The sequence below is a fragment of the Agrilus planipennis genome, unplaced genomic scaffold (assembly GCF_000699045.2).
Source record: "Agrilus planipennis isolate EAB-ADULT unplaced genomic scaffold, Apla_2.0 scaffold16, whole genome shotgun sequence".
Classification (NCBI taxonomy): Eukaryota; Metazoa; Arthropoda; class Insecta; order Coleoptera; family Buprestidae; genus Agrilus; species Agrilus planipennis.
In genome coordinates, this window is record NW_020438946.1 from 117,935 (window position 1) to 138,115 (window position 20,181).

The 20,181-nt window shown below is 34.9% G+C and overlaps 1 protein-coding gene across 1 annotated transcript in view; it reads right to left on the reverse strand.

Annotated features, from left to right (window-relative positions):
• The window catches only part of LOC108744688 (alpha-catulin), a 296,147-nt gene that overhangs the window by 96,539 nt on the left and 179,427 nt on the right, over positions 1-20,181 (reverse strand). Inside the window, exon 13 of the transcript XR_003231151.1 lies at positions 18,315-18,367. The gene's annotated coding sequence lies outside the window, so the exon portion shown is untranslated. The remainder of the gene's footprint in view (positions 1-18,314; positions 18,368-20,181) is intronic.

A 20,181-nucleotide genomic window follows, 5' to 3' on the forward strand; every position in this document is an offset into this window, starting at 1 on the left:
TATAATTAATTTAATATTTAGAACAATAGAAACATTAACTTATTAATTAAGCAGAAATTAGTACACTTTAATATTACATTATAGAAAAAAAAATATTTAAGCAACATAAATATAGTAATTTGTAAAATACGAAGATTTTTCCATTGATTAATTTGATTAACTTTAAAATTTTATAATCGAGAGATACCGTATCTAATATTAAGAAAATGTAATTTATTAAAACTTAAAAAGTATCTACCTAACGCAAGTCTAATTTCTAAAGATCGCAATACTAGTCATGTAGGCAGTACCACCACAAGCTTTTTCGATGTAGTTTAAGTTTTCCGCACCATTCATTTAATAGCACCTAAAACCATAAGCATTACTAGCGATACAGATAACTTCAACCAACCTTTCATAGAATTAATAAAGTTATGTAAATGCAGATTAAAGTTTTCGAGAGTTTTTCGTTTTGTTTAAAACATTTTGAATTCGGTCAGTTTAGGACAATTTTCAGAAAAGAATGTGATATTTTGAGATAAACGTAGTTGGAAAAATATCTTCCACACGTTTACCAAATTAAACGCTTTTTTGCTCGTAGGACCTAAAAGGAACAAATGCCGATAAAAAACTGTGACACACCAGACTGTTCATCTGCAAGGCGTCAAATCGTTTTACAAAAATAAATAAGGAAAACCTTTTTTACAATTTCACAATGATATTGACCCTATTCCGATAACATTTTAGAAGAAATAAAAACCAAAGCATGTTTTATTATTTTTGTATCTTTCTATAAACAATTGAAATAATTATTACATGGAATATCAGAGGTCATACCAGAATAAAAATTATATGAGCATGTAAAATTTCCTATAAATAAAGAGAAAGTGGATCTATGTAATTAAACCCTTTGGATAACATTGTTACTGGACTTATCTAGTCCACTACACACTATCCAAGACGAGGTGGCGAGGTACGGCAGTGTTTACATTTACATAGGTATATATATACATTAGGGCGCTTCAAACAAAATTTTTATTTTTTTTTCTAACTCATACCCTCTCAAATGTTTCCATCTGATGTAAAAAAAATCCTCGCCAAACATGAGCCCTATAGCTCAAATCTAAGGGTTCGCTATTTTTATTTTAGTTTCGCATTTAATTAACATAGGAAAAATTCTTTTTTGTTTTAAATTGAATTTACACATAATTTACGCAATTCTTTCCAAAAAACCGTTTCATATTCTCAAAGTTGAGTNAATATGTAACTTATCCGAAATTTTGTCCTTACGGTTGTTGCTATGAGATGTTTACAATTGAAGAAATAATTTGGTTCACCCATTTGACGCTATCTGGCGGAAAAACTATCTGTAGAGTGGAAAAACGCACAATTGAAACAATACTTAACGACTCTATTCATCCTGCCCTAATTTCAGAAGGCAAATTCGCATAATTGGGACGTTTTTTCTACTTAAATTACCACCTAGCTTTATATAAATATGTAACTTATCCGAAATTTTGTCCTTACGGTTGTTGCTATGAGATGTTTACAATTGAAGAAATAATTTGGTTCACCCATTTGACGCTATCTGGCGGAAAAACTATCTGTAGAGTGGAAAAACGCACAATTGAAACAATACTTAACGACTCTATTCATCCTGCCCTAATTTCAGAAGGCAAATTCGCATAATTGGGACGTTTTTTCTACTTAAATTACCACCTAGCTTTATATAAATATGTAACTTATCCGAAATTTTGTCCTTACGGTTGTTGCTATGAGATGTTTACAATTGAAGAAATAATTTGGTTCACCCATTTGACGCTATCTGGCGGAAAAACTATCTGTAGAGTGGAAAAACGCACAATTGAAACAATACTTAACGACTCTATTCATCCTGCCCTAATTTCAGAAGGCAAATTCGCATAATTGGGACGTTTTTTCTACTTAAATTACCACCTAGCTTTATATAAATATGTAACTTATCCGAAATTTTGTCCTTACGGTTGTTGCTATGAGATGTTTACAATTGAAGAAATAATTTGGTTCACCCATTTGACGCTATCTGGCGGAAAAACTATCTGTAGAGTGGAAAAACGCACAATTGAAACAATACTTAACGACTCTATTCATCCTGCCCTAATTTCAGAAGGCAAATTCGCATAATTGGGACGTTTTTTCTACTTAAATTACCACCTAGCTTTATATAAATATGTAACTTATCCGAAATTTTGTCCTTACGGTTGTTGCTATGAGATGTTTACAATTGAAGAAATAATTTGGTTCACCCATTTGACGCTATCTGGCGGAAAAACTATCTGTAGAGTGGAAAAACGCACAATTGAAACAATACTTAACGACTCTATTCATCCTGCCCTAATTTCAGAAGGCAAATTCGCATAATTGGGACGTTTTTTCTACTTAAATTACCACCTAGCTTTATATAAATATGTAACTTATCCGAAATTTTGTCCTTACGGTTGTTGCTATGAGATGTTTACAATTGAAGAAATAATTTGGTTCACCCATTTGACGCTATCTGGCGGAAAAACTATCTGTAGAGTGGAAAAACGCACAATTGAAACAATACTTAACGACTCTATTCATCCTGCCCTAATTTCAGAAGGCAAATTCGCATAATTGGGACGTTTTTTCTACTTAAATTACCACCTAGCTTTATATAAATATGTAACTTATCCGAAATTTTGTCCTTACGGTTGTTGCTATGAGATGTTTACAATTGAAGAAATAATTTGGTTCACCCATTTGACGCTATCTGGCGGAAAAACTATCTGTAGAGTGGAAAAACGCACAATTGAAACAATACTTAACGACTCTATTCATCCTGCCCTAATTTCAGAAGGCAAATTCGCATAATTGGGACGTTTTTTCTACTTAAATTACCACCTAGCTTTATATAAATATGTAACTTATCCGAAATTTTGTCCTTACGGTTGTTGCTATGAGATGTTTACAATTGAAGAAATAATTTGGTTCACCCATTTGACGCTATCTGGCGGAAAAACTATCTGTAGAGTGGAAAAACGCACAATTGAAACAATACTTAACGACTCTATTCATCCTGCCCTAATTTCAGAAGGCAAATTCGCATAATTGGGACGTTTTTTCTACTTAAATTACCACCTAGCTTTATATAAATATGTAACTTATCCGAAATTTTGTCCTTACGGTTGTTGCTATGAGATGTTTACAATTGAAGAAATAATTTGGTTCACCCATTTGACGCTATCTGGCGGAAAAACTATCTGTAGAGTGGAAAAACGCACAATTGAAACAATACTTAACGACTCTATTCATCCTGCCCTAATTTCAGAAGGCAAATTCGCATAATTGGGACGTTTTTTCTACTTAAATTACCACCTAGCTTTATATAAATATGTAACTTATCCGAAATTTTGTCCTTACGGTTGTTGCTATGAGATGTTTACAATTGAAGAAATAATTTGGTTCACCCATTTGACGCTATCTGGCGGAAAAACTATCTGTAGAGTGGAAAAACGCACAATTGAAACAATACTTAACGACTCTATTCATCCTGCCCTAATTTCAGAAGGCAAATTCGCATAATTGGGACGTTTTTTCTACTTAAATTACCACCTAGCTTTATATAAATATGTAACTTATCCGAAATTTTGTCCTTACGGTTGTTGCTATGAGATGTTTACAATTGAAGAAATAATTTGGTTCACCCATTTGACGCTATCTGGCGGAAAAACTATCTGTAGAGTGGAAAAACGCACAATTGAAACAATACTTAACGACTCTATTCATCCTGCCCTAATTTCAGAAGGCAAATTCGCATAATTGGGACGTTTTTTCTACTTAAATTACCACCTAGCTTTATATAAATATGTAACTTATCCGAAATTTTGTCCTTACGGTTGTTGCTATGAGATGTTTACAATTGAAGAAATAATTTGGTTCACCCATTTGACGCTATCTGGCGGAAAAACTATCTGTAGAGTGGAAAAACGCACAATTGAAACAATACTTAACGACTCTATTCATCCTGCCCTAATTTCAGAAGGCAAATTCGCATAATTGGGACGTTTTTTCTACTTAAATTACCACCTAGCTTTATATAAATATGTAACTTATCCGAAATTTTGTCCTTACGGTTGTTGCTATGAGATGTTTACAATTGAAGAAATAATTTGGTTCACCCATTTGACGCTATCTGGCGGAAAAACTATCTGTAGAGTGGAAAAACGCACAATTGAAACAATACTTAACGACTCTATTCATCCTGCCCTAATTTCAGAAGGCAAATTCGCATAATTGGGACGTTTTTTCTACTTAAATTACCACCTAGCTTTATATAAATATGTAACTTATCCGAAATTTTGTCCTTACGGTTGTTGCTATGAGATGTTTACAATTGAAGAAATAATTTGGTTCACCCATTTGACGCTATCTGGCGGAAAAACTATCTGTAGAGTGGAAAAACGCACAATTGAAACAATACTTAACGACTCTATTCATCCTGCCCTAATTTCAGAAGGCAAATTCGCATAATTGGGACGTTTTTTCTACTTAAATTACCACCTAGCTTTATATAAATATGTAACTTATCCGAAATTTTGTCCTTACGGTTGTTGCTATGAGATGTTTACAATTGAAGAAATAATTTGGTTCACCCATTTGACGCTATCTGGCGGAAAAACTATCTGTAGAGTGGAAAAACGCACAATTGAAACAATACTTAACGACTCTATTCATCCTGCCCTAATTTCAGAAGGCAAATTCGCATAATTGGGACGTTTTTTCTACTTAAATTACCACCTAGCTTTATATAAATATGTAACTTATCCGAAATTTTGTCCTTACGGTTGTTGCTATGAGATGTTTACAATTGAAGAAATAATTTGGTTCACCCATTTGACGCTATCTGGCGGAAAAACTATCTGTAGAGTGGAAAAACGCACAATTGAAACAATACTTAACGACTCTATTCATCCTGCCCTAATTTCAGAAGGCAAATTCGCATAATTGGGACGTTTTTTCTACTTAAATTACCACCTAGCTTTATATAAATATGTAACTTATCCGAAATTTTGTCCTTACGGTTGTTGCTATGAGATGTTTACAATTGAAGAAATAATTTGGTTCACCCATTTGACGCTATCTGGCGGAAAAACTATCTGTAGAGTGGAAAAACGCACAATTGAAACAATACTTAACGACTCTATTCATCCTGCCCTAATTTCAGAAGGCAAATTCGCATAATTGGGACGTTTTTTCTACTTAAATTACCACCTAGCTTTATATAAATATGTAACTTATCCGAAATTTTGTCCTTACGGTTGTTGCTATGAGATGTTTACAATTGAAGAAATAATTTGGTTCACCCATTTGACGCTATCTGGCGGAAAAACTATCTGTAGAGTGGAAAAACGCACAATTGAAACAATACTTAACGACTCTATTCATCCTGCCCTAATTTCAGAAGGCAAATTCGCATAATTGGGACGTTTTTTCTACTTAAATTACCACCTAGCTTTATATAAATATGTAACTTATCCGAAATTTTGTCCTTACGGTTGTTGCTATGAGATGTTTACAATTGAAGAAATAATTTGGTTCACCCATTTGACGCTATCTGGCGGAAAAACTATCTGTAGAGTGGAAAAACGCACAATTGAAACAATACTTAACGACTCTATTCATCCTGCCCTAATTTCAGAAGGCAAATTCGCATAATTGGGACGTTTTTTCTACTTAAATTACCACCTAGCTTTATATAAATATGTAACTTATCCGAAATTTTGTCCTTACGGTTGTTGCTATGAGATGTTTACAATTGAAGAAATAATTTGGTTCACCCATTTGACGCTATCTGGCGGAAAAACTATCTGTAGAGTGGAAAAACGCACAATTGAAACAATACTTAACGACTCTATTCATCCTGCCCTAATTTCAGAAGGCAAATTCGCATAATTGGGACGTTTTTTCTACTTAAATTACCACCTAGCTTTATATAAATATGTAACTTATCCGAAATTTTGTCCTTACGGTTGTTGCTATGAGATGTTTACAATTGAAGAAATAATTTGGTTCACCCATTTGACGCTATCTGGCGGAAAAACTATCTGTAGAGTGGAAAAACGCACAATTGAAACAATACTTAACGACTCTATTCATCCTGCCCTAATTTCAGAAGGCAAATTCGCATAATTGGGACGTTTTTTCTACTTAAATTACCACCTAGCTTTATATAAATATGTAACTTATCCGAAATTTTGTCCTTACGGTTGTTGCTATGAGATGTTTACAATTGAAGAAATAATTTGGTTCACCCATTTGACGCTATCTGGCGGAAAAACTATCTGTAGAGTGGAAAAACGCACAATTGAAACAATACTTAACGACTCTATTCATCCTGCCCTAATTTCAGAAGGCAAATTCGCATAATTGGGACGTTTTTTCTACTTAAATTACCACCTAGCTTTATATAAATATGTAACTTATCCGAAATTTTGTCCTTACGGTTGTTGCTATGAGATGTTTACAATTGAAGAAATAATTTGGTTCACCCATTTGACGCTATCTGGCGGAAAAACTATCTGTAGAGTGGAAAAACGCACAATTGAAACAATACTTAACGACTCTATTCATCCTGCCCTAATTTCAGAAGGCAAATTCGCATAATTGGGACGTTTTTTCTACTTAAATTACCACCTAGCTTTATATAAATATGTAACTTATCCGAAATTTTGTCCTTACGGTTGTTGCTATGAGATGTTTACAATTGAAGAAATAATTTGGTTCACCCATTTGACGCTATCTGGCGGAAAAACTATCTGTAGAGTGGAAAAACGCACAATTGAAACAATACTTAACGACTCTATTCATCCTGCCCTAATTTCAGAAGGCAAATTCGCATAATTGGGACGTTTTTTCTACTTAAATTACCACCTAGCTTTATATAAATATGTAACTTATCCGAAATTTTGTCCTTACGGTTGTTGCTATGAGATGTTTACAATTGAAGAAATAATTTGGTTCACCCATTTGACGCCACCTGACGGAAAAACTATCTAAAGAGTGTAAAAACGCACAATTGAAACAATACTTATAGACCATTATTCATTCTACCCTAATTTCAGAAAACAAACTCGCAAATTACCACCCAGCTTTACATAAATATGCAACTTATTCCTCGATTAAAGAATCCGACGAACTTAGACAGTAACAATACTTCCAAGTAACAGGAAAACTTTACGTTTTGAACTTTAACTTTACATTAAAGTAGGCAATTTCTGTGCTGTTTAAAGGCGTGGGTGGTCTTGTCAGCTGGCGCAATTTTCGCCGTTATCACTCGGACTATGCCTACATTTTCGCATTGATGCACGCAAGCAACTCTCCGTAAATAATGACCGTTTAGTCGATGTTGCTCGTATGTACAACGCAGTACAAACATATTACAAATGCATGTCGCGTAACATTTACCCGCAACGCTATCGTATTTGAGAAATGCGCCGTATAATAATTAGAATCCGACATGCACCCTGCCTGACGCGTCAGGTTAATAAGTTCGGCGAGCTTTTCTACGCTAATTTGACCTGCAACTCAGCCGCTATCTGATTGTCTTGTAAAAATAACTTTGCCAGGCGTTAACTCGTAACTCAAGTCTAATTATGGCTTAGGTACTACACAATTTAAAGAAGAGGCTCTCTTAGCATCCAAATACACGTATAGTAAATGGAGAAATTTGGTCTAGACATAGTCGAGTCAACCAACGGTTTAAGGTCCGAATTCGTTAAAGAAACTCCGATTGACCTCAAATTTTGACAGAAAGTAGGGAATAGCACTAGATTCAAAAGTTATATATTGTCAATGTGAGAATAAAAAAGTAAATATTTTAAGAAATTAAAATTGTTTTTTGAAAAATTTTTCCAAGTGAAATAGGAGCCAAGATATGGCTTGTTGAGGATAACGTTTTTCTTTTGCCACAAACTAGGTTTATTGCATTTGAAGCTAAATGACCCAAAACATATCAATTTTTCGAAAATCATTAACAATAAAGTGATTAAAAAGACCATTAATTTTTTTTAAGTTGATGGCATAAAAATTAACGAAGATATAATGAAAATAAAGTGCGTATCTCATTTTCTCAACTGAAAATCTAGCAATGTAACTCTTGAAAAAACAGAATTACCTAATTAAAATTTAGCAAAATCCTTGTAGGTGTATGTTGGGATTTTACCATTAGTGTTCAGAAACAGTTTGATCAGTTTGAAGGGCCTAGATTTCGAAAAAAGTCAAATTTTAAAATGGCTCTGGAAAATTAAAAACAAAATTGTTTCTTGACAATAACTAAAAAATTAAAGAAGATACATAAAAAATACACGAGTAAAAAATGTAGATCTTTTGATAACAAAAATTTTCAGAAATACATAACTATACTTAAAAAGATATATGAGAGATTGTTTTTGATTATAATGCAGTATAAAGTTATTTAGAATTATTTTTGCCTGTTTTTTTGGTCATTAGGAGTGGTTTGTGAGGATGGGAAAATTGCAATCGATTATAAATTGTTTATTTTACTTTTAATATGATTTTAATCAATTTTATATTTAAATCTATAGTTTTACTATATTTCTCAAGAGGGATAGTTTTCACCCCCCAAAAAAATAAAAGCGCACATCAGGCTCATATAACTTTTGATAAGGAGGGTATGCTTCCCGCTGTCTGTCCCTATGGATGCTTAGATCTTTAAAACTGCGCAACGGGTTTATATGTATAATAGATATGAATAATTTAGTAGAGAAACACTGATAACTTTAGAGGTTTCTAATGTGGTGTCGTAAATAAACACTTTTTTGCGCTTACATTGCAAACGCTGGCTAAACCCTCCGAGATAGATCAAAATAATGTACTACAGTATTGGACATCTTAAAAATGTCTACAAAACAGTCCGGGATGGTATATGTATATCTCTTAGGGATAACCCACAATAACCATTTTTTATCCTTTACTTTTTACGAGAAATAATGGCTTATTTACGAAGCGACTTTAAGCAATACAGCATTAATCCTTATCCAATTAAGTACTTTTATGTACATTGTGCATTTAATATAGATCGATATGGCCCTTTACAGCTTGTAATTTAAATGAATATTTTCGAAGATATTACAGATTTCAAATGCAGGGACATAGCGGTTGCGGCGGTACCGGCCGGGGGGCATGACAAAAAAGCGGTGAATGTTGTATATAAAGACATTCTGTAGTATATTTAGTATCAGCATTGCATCTTTGGGAAGCTGGGGCGGGTCGCTAGTAAGCCTATAAACCAATCTTCAGTCAAATCGGTGTTTCTTGAAGTGATTCGAAGGTTTGGGCATTTTTTTGAGTTGGTTGACTGGACCAACAGTCACAAAATATTAACAATTTTCTTGTTAAAACATTTTGCTATAATTGCCATAAACACCAAAAAGTCGTTCCGAGCTAGGAGAAAGAAACACAAAGGAAACAGGGTCGATGGCTTCTATTACGATTCTTTTTTGTTCGCTTGCCTTTCACAATATTTTCTCCGCCTTTCAAATACATCGATAGCGTCGGCGATCAGTAGCCCTTAGTGTCAACCCCCACGACCCTTTGAGCATCTGTTAGTATGGGTTGGACAGGTAACACACACGGCACACTCGCACACACACACATACGCACACCACAAGGTGCTGTCGTGCTCACGACAGGTCATTATTAGATCGTCCTTCTACCAGCCTTATTTGTTTCTAAATTTCTCCAAGTGAAAGCACCCCAACCTGGACATGAAGGGTAACGGACGCTCTTTTTAGACAAAATCCTTTGTTCAACCTAATAAAGATGGGTAGTGGCTCTATACTGCGGCTATTAACAAAGTGTATTATTGTACATGCACATGTCTTATATACGAGGGCGGTTCAATTAGTACCCGTGTTTGAAGACAGAGGACGTTCCTGAGGGAAATTCGTGTTGTCATCGTGTGCTGCCATCTGTCAAACCGCGCCAAAACGAATTTCAGACTGATTGATAGGTTAGTTTGGATTTGGTAGCCATTCGACTGAGACGTGTTTCGTTATTTTCGCTAAGATGGAAAAAGAGCAGTATCGTTCGGTAATTCGCTTTTTGTTTTTGGATGGGAAAAAAATGCAAGGAGATGAAAACAAAGTTGGATACTGTTTATGGAGACATTTCGCCATCTACGACCACAGTTAGATATTGCTTCAACGAATTAAAACGTGGGCAAAGATCCGTTTTTGATAGGATAGGAGCGACCAGGAAGCCTAGCAAACGACGAAAAAGAAGATGCGTTTTCAACACGATAACGCACCGGCACCTTCATCAGGAGTTGTTGCCGCCAAAATGCATGAATTACGTTATGAATTTGCTGCCGCACACCACGTACTCACCCGATTTTACTCCCTGCGACTTCACCTTGTTCTCTACCATGAAGAAATGACTAGCAAGAAAGAAATTTAGCTCAAACGAGGAAGTCATCGCCGAGTAAGGGGAGATTTTGGAGAGTTCGACAAATCTTATTTTTTGGAGGGGTAAAAAAATGGCAGGGTTGTTGGGAGAAGTGTATCTTTCTAAAAGAGGACTATGTTGAAAAATAAAAAAAAAATTTAAAAAAAAGATGTCTTCATTTCTAACACTGGTACTTATTGAACCGCCCTCGTATGTACATTTTGTACACTTGTACATATGTATATACCTAGATGAATCAATAGACTTTTGCGTTTGACAGATTACTAATTCTAAGTATTGATGTGGTAAATTCAATATAATCGATACCCTTTGTCTCGAAAGCTTGAAGTGCATGAGCAAGATTGTAGTTTTTTATTTAAGGATTACATTCGGGTGAGATTTGACTTAGGCTTAGAATGCTCACACATAGTTGTTTACGAATTTCAATTTCAACCTCATTACTTGAATAGTAATATAATATACTCAAAAAATGTTTTGACTCAAGTTGTTCATAAAAAATTATCTCTATATATGATTTTTCTGGATTCTTTGTTGCTTTGTTTGCAAATGGCAGAGAGAGACGTACAAAACAAATTTAAATGAAATAAATAGATATATTTCAGCACCAATTATTTACCCGATTAGAATTTTGAGGGGGGTGTAGGTAGGGTCCCTAAGTGGGCAGCCCACTACCTCTCGTGGGCCCCATTAGGTTATTCGCTAGGGCAAGGATATCATATAACGCCTTGCCGCATTTGCGCATCTCATGAATGTCGCATGTAGCCCCCGAGGGGAAAAATTATTGCTACCCATTAAAAAATTTTGGAAAAATGAACTTTATTATTAACGAGAAAAAATACGAAATTAAATGAGAAATACAGGCCTGACGCTGGAAGCTGGCGGCAAGTTTAAAATGGCGTGAATGCGCGGTGGCAAAAGTAGGCAGTTTTAGGTATAAAAATTGCAGTCCTTATTCTTCAGTATTCCTATCAGGGACGTAGATTAAATATTTAAATATAGGGATCAGTGAGCAAGTAATAGACAGACAAACAGAAGAACTAATTGTTGATGTTGGTGACAGTGATAGAGATTCCCATGGTGACAGTGAATGTGAAAACTAACTATAAAACGAAAGCAATAGGTTAATTTTTTCTTTTTGATAAGTCATGTTTTTACATTATTTTCTAGTACGCTACTGTCCTATCTGTATAAATACTATAATTTACGCCTACTGAAAGCTTATTTGTGTATCGGTTCCAAGTGACTTACCCAAATAGGTCATAAATAGGCAAGTACCTGCGCGACCGCTCGCCAGCTTCCTTCGTCAGACCTGTACATTTTACCAATGAGAAACTGTTCACGAAAGTAAAGAACTAATATGTGTTATACCGTTGCTACATATGTAAAAGTGAACAGTTTCTTATTGGTAAAATGTATTTTTTATTTAATTTTGTATTTTTTTCATTATACAACACATGTATAAACTTACAATTAAATTTACCTTATGGGGGCTCGACGAGGCAAATCCATTTGAAAATACTCTCAGTAAAATGAAAAACTTTAGTAACAACAAATAGTAAAACGATTGGAATTTAAAGTATTATTGATTACAAAGGAACCACAATCTTACTTAAAAGCAAACAAATTTTACAAACACTAAGATAAACCACTTTTTTATTAGCATCTATGATTTTACAGGTAGTAATATTTTCATTGTTTGCAGAAACTATGTATAGGTACATTTCTAAATAGTTAGCATCGCATGGATACGTGTAAAGAGATCCTCTTTTTCGTAGTAGTTTTCCACAAATTTCAATACAATTTATATCTCCATTTAGAGGAAAATAAACATATACCACTTATTTGTAAAATTTGTTTGCTCTGAAGTAAAACTGTGGCCCTTTTGTAATCAATTATACTTTAAATTGTAATTGTTTTACTGCTTGTTGTTTTTTCACTTTACCGAGAGTATTTTCAAATGGATTTGCCTCATCGAGGTTTCATTAGGCTTGACCCTTAAGACCCATGTGAAAATCTCATAAGGCAATCCTCATTTTAGTACTACCCGTTATTTTTTGGTGGGATTTTCAAGAGGAATCCCTACATCGGGATACCCCTCTCATTAGCCCCTTATAAATTCTAGTCGAGTTAAAAATATACTAACAGAAAGATTTAGATAAAAAATTGAAAATGAGAACACATTTAAAAAAATCTGTGAAAGCTTTCAAGGACAATAGGAGATTAGCTTAAGAAATATTGAATAAAAAATTTTTAATGAGAATGATTATTAATGCAAAAGCTTCACGTGGCGATCGTTTTGAAACGAAACTTGGAAAACAATTCCAGAAATACAGTAACAACTTTCCTCTTTGTTAAAATAACCGCCGGCAAAGCATTTAGATATTTCCAGGTCATTTACATGAACTTCAAAACTACTTTTTTTTACTTTTTGTAGCGTTTTAAATCAAAACTTTCGTTTTTAAAAAAAGTTGTTATAAAATACTCGTCAGTGTCTTGCGTTTTCAGGAGCATAAAAAATTTAAACCTTCATGAATTCCAAACGACAGATTGCTCGTGGTGTACCGCGCAAAGACCTGTTAAATGGAGCCATTTTCTGTGAGGATAAAAAAAAGAAGTGAGGGTAATTATTTATTGATCATTTAGAAAATTACATCCGGCTTTTCTCTGCACCGCACATCGCGGAATTGCCTCCTTTTGTGATCCGCAAGTATACGTTTAGACGGTGCTTGGTTTTACGAGGTCGTTTTACGACACTACCACAGGAAACAGTAAAACGGCTGAAAACCATAAATCTGTTTCCGACGTGCTCCTGTTATGGGGTGTGCTACGACGCAAGGTACCTATTTGTCCTAATCTATTTCTCCAATTTTCAAAATAGGGACCGACCGTCAAAAGAAAACCGTCAAGCCAGATTTTGAAACCAAACTATATTTTCCGAAACGTTTCATTTTCCATAATATTCGGATATTAATTTTCATTTTAATGATACTTCCTATACATGAATTTACCATTTATTCCTACCAATACTGAGAATGATGTTGATGATGTTCCTCATTAATTTGAGGTTATCTATGGTGGGGAATCAGTCATTCCTTCAAAAATTGGAGTATCTTCTCATCTTACTTTGGATTAGTTACTTCTGAGTGGAAACTCAACTTTATGCGTATCACTCAATTGGTGGTATGTAAAAAATTGAAAATGACTGCTTAGTAATAGTCATACTTATAAAGTAGTCACTCCATTTGAAATTCACGAAGATGTTAGTAGAATCTCAAACATATGAGTATCTACTTTTTTTTCTTTGAGGATGCATTCACATTTTGAGTACCAATTAAAGATCAAGAGTATCCGCTAGACGTACCCAGTGCTTCATTCAAAAATTGAAATGTCCTCTCATCTTAATTTGGATTAGATATTTTTGAATGGGAACTCAACTTTATGCATATCACTCAATGGGTGATATGCAGTAAAATGATTGCTTAGTAATAGTCACATTTTTAAAGTGGTCACTCTATTTGAAATTCACGCAGATGTTAGTAGAATCCGAAACATATGAGTATCTACCTTTTTTTCTTTGAGAATCCACTCACATTTTGAGTACCAATTAAAGATCAAGAGTATCTGCTAGGAGTACCCAGTGCTTCATTCAAAAATTGAAGTGTCTTCTTATCTTAATTTGGATTAGGCATTTCTGAATGGGAACTCAACTTTATGCATATCATTCAATGAGTGATATGCAGAAAAATGATTACATAGTAATAGTCACATTTTTAAAGTGGTCACTCCATTTGAAATTCACGAAGATGTTAGTAGAATCCCAAACATTTGAGTACTCGTATCTACTTTTTTTCTTTAAGGATGCATTCACATTTTGAGTACCAATTCAAGATCAAGAACATCTGTTCGCAGTATTCAGTGCTTCATTCACTTACATCGTAAATTACAACAAAATAATTAATTTCAATTCAAAAACTGTTACCTAATTTACTTAGGAGCAAATGTAAAATTAAGCATGCGCATTTGCAAAAGTCTCACATAAGTCACTTCATTTACGTATATAGTTCAGAATAACAACAAGACTTTGAGGACGCATCTCAGGGTTTATAAACAATTGTAATTACTTCAGTTCTTCAAATAGATTAGACGGATTATTGTCGGATTCTCTCCATACCTTTGCAATGTTTTAAAGTTCCAATAACTTAGGATTCTGGATCATTTTGCTTATGAAATTATGCAGTGCTAAATGTAAATAGAATATGAAAAGTGTTTTGTTTATAATATGTAGGCGAAAATCTATAGTCCACAAGACGATTACTGTTTCTGCCTTTCGGTATGTTTTTCTGCGATTGTTATGATTTCAGCTATTATAATCGTAGATATTCTTCCCTTGTCCACCCCTCCCTCGCTATTCCACTAACTATTACTAATAACCGGTTTTTATATCACTTAAACGACAGGTAGGAACCAAACACTCAGGAGAGATTATCCTAAATGTTTAAGTTACACCTTAAAACAAATTGATTGATAAATCATGCATCTGTTTGAACCCAAAGGTCTCTTACTCACGTTGCAATGTATTTTGCAGTTCGTATGTGCCTAGGAAACGGTGGGAATGACGTCAACGAGTGGTCCGGTAGCATGTACTCATTAATAATTTGAAGAGCCAACGTAATTTCGTGTCTTAAGGGACTTGTCCTCCGTGGCACAAGTAAACACTTCGAAACTAGGATAATTTAGAAAACATCTGCCGAACATGGACTGAATCTTAAACGAGCCTTCCGGCCCGTTTCTCCTCTGGCATCCCGGAAAAGTTATTCGAAATAAACGGTTCCGGTTTTATGAGGTGAAACGACCTCTCCTCGTCGACTCTAAGTTAACTTTAATAGGATCATATTTTGCGCGACGCTGATGGAAAAGTTCTGTTTTTATTTTCGTTCCTTTACGCCACAACCACACACATTCACACACTGTTCGAGTACCCACTGGAAAACTACACCAAAATTACTTCACCATCATCACCCTGGAGGATTTTCCTTCTCGAACACGCCGCATGTCCACCCATACGTAAAAGCACCTCTGAGAAACGTAAACATTTGTATTTTCTTTTAGTCTTGTGAAACTTTTCTTAGCGACCGATCGGTGTAAAGACAATTACGTTCGTCTTCCCCGCGTTAAAATACAACCAAACCAAAAATAAATATAAATCGTTTACTTATATAATGAAGGAGTAGCAGGGATATAAAGCAGAGGATAGCGCAGGGTCGTGTCGCCTTTAATAAAAAGAAGTCACTTCTATGCTCGGTTGTTAAAGGTGTATGTTTGGAGCACGGCGTTGTACGGGTGCGAAACATGGACAAGATAAGGTTAGAAGCGTTCGAAATGTGGTGTTATAGGCGGATGATGAGGATATCGTGGGTAGAAAAGGTTAGAAATGGAAAGAATAGGAGAACAGAAGATTCTTATGGAAGTCAATAAAAAATAGGCGAGATAGGTTGGTAGGACACCTTCTTAGGCACGAAGGTCTAGTCAGAGACATATTAGAGGCAGAAACAGGAGTTAGAAGGGGTAGAGGTAGACCTGATTAGATTACTGTTCGCAAATAGTTAAGGATGTGGGCTATTCTAGTTTTAGGGAAATGCGAAGTTTAGCTCAGGATAGGAAAGAGTGGAGGTACATGTCCAACCAGTCTTAGGATTGACGACCTTATGATGATGATGACTTGAATAATGAATATCCATATGAAGTAGTTAAATTAGTACGAAATAGAAATAATAAAAAGAAGGAAATATTTACCCCAAGTTCAGCAACAATAATTTTAAAATCCGCGTTCACGTGCATAAGTCCATAAGTAATTTTACGTATTTCTTTGTACTACGACGCTGGAGAGTCCTCACCTCCAAATACGTTAATTAAAAAATAAAAAGAGTTCGATTAAGGTGTAAGGAGGTGGAAGATGGTGGGGATTGCTTTTCCCTATGTTAGCCATTGTGGAAGGGGATTCAATCTCTTCCCATTCGATTAGAAAATATTTTTAATTATGTCGCACTCTAGGGAGTGGTAGAAATAATTAATGTCAGGTAGAGACAGCGCACTAATAGAAACAGCAAGAAATATTTTACCAAATCAATTGACTGGTAAAAAATAGACTTAGAAACAAATAAAACATTTTTTAATTTGTTTATCATCAAAATAGCTATTGTTTTAGCATTTTTTATCTTGACAAATCTTAGCTATGCCCCCCGGAAGTGAGAGAAATACGGAAACCAATATTATTTTTAAAAATGTCAATTCTTAAGGTTATTGCTTCTACAAAATGGAAGGTCTCTGAACCCCCCTCGGGGGAAACCTTTTCATGCAAAACAATCTGGAAAATGTGAATGTTGAAATGGGTAAGTAACCTATCATCAATTGTTCTGTAAAAAACAAAATACCCTAATTGTACAAATGTTTTGAAGTGTACCACTATGATGCTAAATTTCATACGTAAAATTCACACACACACACGAGTTTTAGGGGTATTGATGAATAACAATTAGGGGATGAAGCCTCCGTTTAGTAAAAGCGCAAATATGATAATAAAGAGAGAGAGGAAGACCCTTATTGACTTGCAACCTACTTTTCTGTTCGATGATTACGTAGCAGCACACTTTGTTACATAATCGTCATCAAACTTTTAATGTTGATGTAAACATAAAATACACAATAACAGATGAAACATCTGATCGAGACAGTTACCTAAACATTTTTATTGAAGATTACGGTAGACCAGGCTAGGTTCTTTAATGCCAAATTCACTTTTAAAATGAAGTTATTGAAAAGATAAGTGACGGTTTTTGTATCTCCTGAAGGGGAAAATTCCTGCACTCAAACCCCTGGTGCGCTCTAAAAATACTAATGACGTAAAAAGATTAAATTGCCACAAATTCTTCCCCCAACCTACGAACTTCTGTACATGCATACAAATATACATATAGGTACATGTGTAAGTAAAAACTTGAGTGTTCAATTGCGGTTTGAGTTGAAGGCAAACAGGTGCTTTCGTACGAATTTGAGATGATCCGAAGTGCTTGGGGGTACGCTCAGAGGTCGGGAACAAGCGGTCGGCCGGTCTCGTTCAAACACGACCGACGACGCTGACGTCGGGACGCCTGTGACGACGGTGTAAAGGAAACAATTTGTCACGAACCGCAATTTACAAGAGCTGCGTTCATACTTCCATGTCGCTCCAATTTACGATTAATTCAGTCGACGATCTTGTATCTCTTCCCTCCTTCTCCTCTCTCTTCGGCCTAGCCCTCACAATGATTGACAGCCCCTCGATGTAACAAATGAGAGGAATCGTCACGAAACGGAACAACTTCAAAATTTTAATGATTTCGTTCCAATTTATTTTGGATAAAGGATTCGGGCATGTCGATTGTTGTTTGCCCCAGATGTGCAAACAAAAGAACTAACGTACGTATTTATAGATAACGTATTCCACTGTGTTACCATTTCAACAGGAACGGCTCTTGTGTGTGTAAGGATTAGTAATGTTTCCAGTTTTGTTAAAACATTTTTCCACATTTTTCATAACAACGGAAGGTTTGTAGAAGTGAGTAGGTATTTTGTTCTTTTTAAAAAATAACAGCTACGAATATATTGTATAAATGTTTGTAAAAATACGCTTGTGATGCACCGACTAGATAACGAACTGATCTTTTTTCCTTAAGAAATACAGATCACTGTTCACTTAACCTTAACAGATAAGTAATTTAATATACCTACTACATAACTGCCCCTAAACGTTAAGGATTACTAATTGTTAAAATAAAGGTGAATTTTATAAGCATCATAGAAAAACTTACCCTTGACTGTGACATGTTGCTGTAGCGATTACATACGAATTTGATCAACCCTTCTGGAAAAAAAATTAAATTCAGGAATTAAAATATGTTTACAATATTGTTAATAATATTCATTACGATTTTTTTTAATACCTTATGGATTAACTCGATCGATAAGGTTTAATGTCCTCCAGGAATAATTAAACCAATTAAATATTATCATTTTCCACTTTCAATAGCATATCTACATGAGCAACTTTTTAATATGAAACTCAATGTTGTTTTTGTATATAAGAAGTCAAAATTACATCATTTGATCAAATGAACCATTTGAAATCATAAAGAAAATAAGGTTTTACTACTTAGTAAGTTTATACCAATTTCTATTTAATTTTAAGATACGCAACATACAGAAATAAAATAAACAAAACAGTAATTATCAAAAAAACAAATATACGTTAGATCACTTTATTTAGTATAGAACCAAGGCGCGTAGGCAATGAGAATTTATTTACTTTTTCTGTTTAATAAGGACTGACAATACTGATATTGATGCGATAATTAGGGAACGGACGTCGTATAAGGTCCGTATTCGATTTTCACAAATAGCACCTTAGTATACTAAGTAACGATGCTTTTTTTATAAAGCCATTCACTTCGGATTAAGTTATTTCTGGGACCAGCCTCGAATCAAAACAAAAATATTCGTAGTTTTGACTGTTAGTGAGACTTCTAGTTAATTATCAGTACACAGCTTAAAATTATTATGCAGGATAAGGTTAGATTAGGATAGGTAAAACCTTATCTTACATTTACGCAATGCTCTTGTTAGTTTAATGTTTCCTGATTAGCTTTCGTTTGTTATGTTAAAACTTCCATTATGAAACTAAAGTTATTGTTACTAAAAGTGAGTAGGCAGTTAGATGTAATAGGGTCTCTTCCCGATTATATTTGACAAAATTCGACTAAGAAATATCAGTATAAACCTATGATTTAGTTTCATCTCATATAATCATCAAACTCTTTCATACATTGTTTTGTAATCAGCTAAATACCTATAGTTGGGTCGATCAAAATTGGCATAGACCACAATAAATTATCGGACAGAAGAGACGTATCTTCTTTCTTGTTTCCACTTGGCACTTTAGTTATTTGCTGAGTTTTGAACGAAATCCTTGTTAAGTTAGGGAATGCTTCATAAGTAGCACAGACAAAGTGAAAAGAGACCGAGCGGCATGGCCTAGAGGTTTAGAGCATTGCTTAGCATTCGGGAGGACGCCGGTTCGATTCCGGGTCCGTCTGCCTTGGTCCAAGTTTTTCTGTGGTTTCCTTGGATCACCTAGGCAGTAATATTCCACAGATAATCTTTCATTCTCTTCTGTCTTCATTTCGTCCGTCTCATCTTTCTCACCCGAACCACCACCTACCCATTCCCACGATTCCTGAAAGCAGGCTCAAGAGGGCCTTCCGCCCTACCTTCCGGCATAGTCTGGAGGGACTGCCCGCCCACCAGCATTACTGGCTGGTGGGAATGAAACACCCAAAAGTTTTCTGTCGACAGAACTCCTACCTTACCCATATCAGGCGTTATAGGGAATATCGTTTTTAGTTTTTAGTGAAAAGAGATAACCGAATAATAGTTAGAGGTGCAGCGATTAAAAGTTGCTGAAGTACACCAAAGATCAGGGTCGGATTTATAAATTCTTTAAAGTCCGATGCTGGTAACATGCTCAAATTTTGCTTGCCTGCATCCCATTCTGTTACACACTAATTGGTATAATGTTATTCCTTTTTCTTTCTTTATTAAGTGTTCGCTGCAATTATTATCTGCCATTTTTTAAAAACTTAAAACTTTTGGGTGTTTCATTTCCACCAGCCAGTAATGCTA